This window comes from Ruditapes philippinarum, unplaced genomic scaffold, assembly GCF_026571515.1.
Source record: "Ruditapes philippinarum isolate M1 unplaced genomic scaffold, ASM2657151v2 ctg8058_1_1_1_1, whole genome shotgun sequence".
Lineage (NCBI taxonomy): Eukaryota > Metazoa > Mollusca > Bivalvia > Venerida > Veneridae > Ruditapes > Ruditapes philippinarum.
This window is the reverse complement of record NW_026866239.1, coordinates 62,312-67,922: the sequence shown is the minus strand read 5'-3', so window position 1 is coordinate 67,922 and position 5,611 is coordinate 62,312.

The window sequence follows — 5,611 nt, the reverse complement described above, 5'->3', positions numbered from 1 at the left end:
CAAAATAAACAGGTCTCTTAAACAACGATCTCTTATATTCTCTGAGTATATAGAAAAAAACGAATTTATTGCCGCTTAGAATTTGATTTACAGAAATTTACTGCAATACCTGCAACCCTAACCTACACTTCTTTTTTCGTATCTAGAATAATTTATGATATTTATGCAAAAGGCACTGTAGTAATAAAAATGGATTTTTATCGGCATTTTTTGTGCCTTAAAAATAACAACAAAAAAACTTGCAAGCATATGTGCAAGCAATAGATTGTTTCTCAATTCTGTGATCTCCGCAAATACATTTCAGATTCCCTTTATCAACAGGCAATGCTTTGTTTGTAAATAGAGCTATAAGAAATTAACAGTCATTGCATTTAAGCATTGTAAAGCATACAGTCAAATCCTACTGAACAGACATGCTGGCTAGCCAGGTTCGTACAAGTAGTCCTATAACATAAGACCTTTCCGTTAGTACTACGTACATACCAGCGTCTTATCGACTTCTTCATTAGTTCCTTTAGCAAAACGCGTTATGAAGCTATGACAGTAAAATCTGACTCTTTGTACTTAATAACAAATTCCCACAAATCAGGTTTATATGTTACTTGATCACAGTCTTTGTTCTGATATTTTTTGTCAAATGAAATAGTGTTGATAATAAAAATGAACAAGATTAATGGCTCGGTTTAAAAACAGTTACTGTTATGCCAAGATTTCAAATACAGATTTTTGCGACTCAAGCAAATTCAGTACAGTCAGTGCCTGGAACAAAACTCTTCACTACTGTACTTTAGTTCGAAGCTCTTAAGTGCTGATTATACTGAAACAAAAAAGTTTCAAAACTCTTAAATCATTAAGGATTTTTCTATACGTGTACCAATTATATCAAGAAAAACAAATATTTGTCAATCCAGCTTGTGTCTGACACTTTTATTGTTTGTCGTAATGCTAGCCAATGACTGCTATCATGTCCCTCTTGTAAACAAATAGTTTACGGCACACATTATAAATCTTCACCAAAAAATGCAAAATGACAGTGGTCGGATATGAGGTAGGCAATTTATTCTTTATTACATTACATAAAAAACTATTTACGTATTAAAAATATTCAAATTATTCAGTAAGTGAAGCCGTTTAAAGCATGAATATAAATTTTAACTTTGCCGTGATATCATGATTATATAATTTTCATGCACGAGTATATATTGCATTTGTAACGTGATTAAGTTAAAATGTTAAATTGTTGTTGATAAGTTTTAAAGTGACGTTATGTCCATCCAAGGGTATATAGTGAGTGAACAGATGAATATAAAAATAAGTTACATTTTGCCATAATACCTTTTAAATTTAATAATTTACTTCCCATAAACAATAAATAATGCACAGATCCAAATAAAATTTCTGTAAATATCTATTATAGAATTTACCACTAACGCTCAATTTATAAAAAGAGTGGGGCAGTCTTTTTATATTTTTGGCAGATTTATAATTTTATCCTGAACGTTTTCCAATATCAACTGTTGGTCAAACACCATTTTAACAGTCAATCTTTTGAAATATAAAATTCCGGAAACAAAGTGATCTCTCGGAAGCATTAATCACAACAAAATTACAAGAGAATTGCAGACTCGGTTTGATTGAGTCTGTACATGAGGGATAATGAATAAGTGCAACATCCCGCACGCCCCTAGCACCGGCTTGAGCGGTACTCAATTCTCAACACTTAATAGTGCTGGCATCAATGATCCCGAAGGACCAGAAACTATAGCAACACTGAAGTGAAGTACGGGGCAACTTTTTACGGCTGCCACACGGCACTTGACACCTGCTGTTGTGAAGTATAAAATTCTGGAAACAAAGTGATCCCTCGGAAGCATTAATCACAACAAAATTACAAGAGAATTGCAGACTCGGTTTGATTGAGTCTGTACATGTAACTTTAAAGTCAGTAAGTCTACAATGGGCACAAATTACAAGAGAATTGCAGACTCGGTTTGATTGAGTCTGTACATGTAACTTTAAAGTCGGTAAGTCTACAATGTGCACAAATTACAAGAGAATTGCAGACTCGGTTTGACTGAGTCTGTACATGTAACTTTAAAGTCGGTAAGTCTACAATGGGCACGTTTTCCATTAGTATTTCAAATGTTGATAAAAACAAATATACATGCATTTTTATTGTTTTTATCAACATTCGAAATACTTATGGAAAATGTGCCCATTGTAGACTTACCGACTTTAAAGAATTATCCTAACATTCCTATAATGATTTTGTCAATATACGAAATAAAGCGAAACCGGTGTTAAACTGCCAATAAGCACTGAAAAGGGACTGATAGATATATGCAGCTGCTTTTACAACCTCCTTCCAATAAAGCCTTTTTAAGGCAACAATAATAACGCATTTTATTGATATATCCAATTATTCATGTTTTCTTCTCATTTGATACTAAAATTACAACTCACATACACTAACGCCACAGGTTTTATCCATATATGTTGGAAAAGATTATATAAGCAGCGAAAGCAGCGTAATGATGTCATCCTAAGTATGCAGTGCATTCATAAAGACGTCAAATGACGTCATTTCAAACTGACAAGAGTGTGGTTTAAAGAATGATTAATCAAGGAATGATGTTTACTCAATACAATCCAGTCTGACTCGTAATTCTAAATTGTTGAAAACTTGATAAATAATTATTTGATTATAAGGTGATTTCTGTTTGTTTGTTTTGTCTTAATATTATTTATATTTGTCAAAATAATATCGGTCTGGTATTGGTCGACTTAGATTTTGAAGTCGTGACTTCTGTCTTCCTTTTTATAGCTACAACTTCGAAGTGAAGATTTTATACACAGTTAATAAAGACATTGAATTTTGAGATCAGTTGACATAAATTGTGACCCAGTAACTTTTTTTTTATTTTAAAGATATTTCAAAAACTTGAAATTTGACAGTGTCTCGTTTCAGAAACAGAATTAACTTTGATATAAGTTGACATAGAATTTGATCTTGTAGCCTAGCTTCTTGTTTAAGGAGCTACATCTATGTAATTAAGTCTATAATAGAGTACCAGACAATATTACATACATATTTTTACTAACAAAAAAGTAAACATCTTAAATGTTTTCTACTATGATTACAAAATTTACTGTAGAATAAAGAAAGTTAAATTACACATCCTCTATATCTACCGTTGAATCAGGGAAGAAAACATTATTTGAAAATGCAGTAAATATATTGAAAAACAAGAGCCCGGTTTGAGCCGGGTGATGCTCCCCGAATAGGTTTTGGACACAGGAAAGTACACCTCTTGTAGTTTCAGAGTTATGTCCCTGTAAAAAGTTCAAAGTGCAATAATTCCAAAATTAGGCAAGGCAGAGTTACTGTTCTTTGCACTGCACTTCTAATCAATGTGATCTATCAACCTACAAAGTTTCTTGTTGATATCTCTTATGGTTTCCGAGTTATGTCCCGGACAACTTCAAAAAGTAAAAAATAAACAAAAGGCAATAACTCCAGAATTAGGCAAGGCAGAGTTATGATTCTTAAGCACTGCACATCTACCCATTGAGATAGTTTCATGTTGATATCTCTTATAGTTTTACAGCTATGTCCTGGACAAGATTTTTCTAAAAGGGGAGATAATTCAAAAATGAGGCTTAACAGAGTTATGGTTCTTTTGCACTGCACTTCTACTCAATGAGATCTATCTACCTACAATGTTTCATCTTGATATCTCTTATAGTTTTAGAGTTCCGGACAATGTTCGGACAAAGTTCAAAGTGTTAAAATTAACAAAGGGCAATAACTCCAAAATTAGGATAAAAATAGTTATTGTTCTTATGCAATGCACATCTACCCATTGAGATCTATTCACCTACAAAGTTTCATGTTGATATCTCTTATAGTTTTAGAGTTATGTCCCGGACAAGATTTTTCTATAAGGGGAGATAATTCAAAAATCGGACAAAATAGAGTTATGGCTCTTTGACATTGCACTCCCCCTCAATGCCCTCTACCACTGTATGAAGTTTAAACAAATTATCTCCAAGGGTTTTCAAGTTATGCTCCGGACAAGACAACGGACGGACAGACGGACGTTCCAACATTTTGGGTTTAGGGGCTATTTTCTTTGTTATTTTCTTTGTTTTCTTAAGGGCTACTAGCCCATAAACCCTTTGATCACGGAATGAACCTATTGTTCTCTTTTGTTCTCTTTACTGTTATATAGCCCCTAAACCCAAAATGTTTGCTCGGACAGACGGACGGACGGACGTTCCAACATTTTGGGTTTAGGGGCTATTTTTTTGTTATTTTCTTTGTTTTCTTAAGGGCTACTAGCCCATAAACCCTTTGATCACGGAATGAACCTATTGTTCTCTTTTGTTCTCTTTACTGTTATATAGCCCCTAAACCCAAAATGTTTGCTCGGACAGACGGACGGACGGACGTTCCAACATTTTGGGTTTAGGGGCTATTTTTTAGTTATTTTCTTTGTTTTTTTAAGGGCTACTAGCCCATAAACCCTTTGATCACGGAATGAACCTATTGTTCTCTTTTGTTCTCTTTACTGTTATATAGCCCCTAAACCCAAAATGTTTGCTCGGACAGACGGACAGACGGACCAGGCGCCGACTATATGCTCCCACGAAATTTTTCGGGGAGCATAAAAACTGTACTGTTTGGTCTATCCGTCACATGAACGTCTACGGCTAAGGAAATCACGAATGATGCATATTGTAATAATCTATAATGTCGTATATCATGAAATTGTTACTCCATCTCTATTGACAGTTGTGACTGCATCATGTTGCGTTCTTGTTGTTGCAATATTCGCTACGATTGGCGCATATCTTTACATAAAGGCCAGGTTTGTCATTTTATAATTGTTTCTTTAGAAAAACACTGTCATTCATTACAAACCATTCCTATTAATATTTTTTTATATTAAAAACGTCATGACGTCAAAATCAATGTAAGTCAATGAATGACGTCATTAAAATGGCATATCAATTATGAATAATTATTACCGGTAATGACATTTTCTGGCTTTGTGTATCACCTTAAAATACTCTTACACTTATTTCATATAAAAATGTTGAAAGCTCCACATATAAAAAAATATTAAACTTGTGACAGGTTTGATAAACCAACCAGTTATAAAGTCGAGATTTAATAAAATATATATCTGAAATTACAAGTAAGTTAAGATTATTCTAAAAATCGTATTGATGTTTATATATTTCAAATCGTCGAAAGACTTAGCTGAGGTAGAAAAAGAAGTAGAGATGACGAATTGTTAAACCTTTCACATACGGACCTATGGCCTGCTCAAGAATATGGCCCGTCAAAACCTGTGTTTGATAAGAATAATTCTGGAACAAGTGATTTGCAATGAGAAGGAATAATATATGTTGTAAAAACAAGTTTTGTAGACTAAAATGTAATGGCTTAAGATTTGAGAAAACATACAAATTTCAATTATGATAATGTTAAACGTCATTATATCTGATAGATCGTTTAATTGTGTAAATATAACATATTTTTTGAATTCTGTGCTTTTGTGTGTCTATTTGATAATTGATTGTTTTATAAGTTAAGGTAATCTTA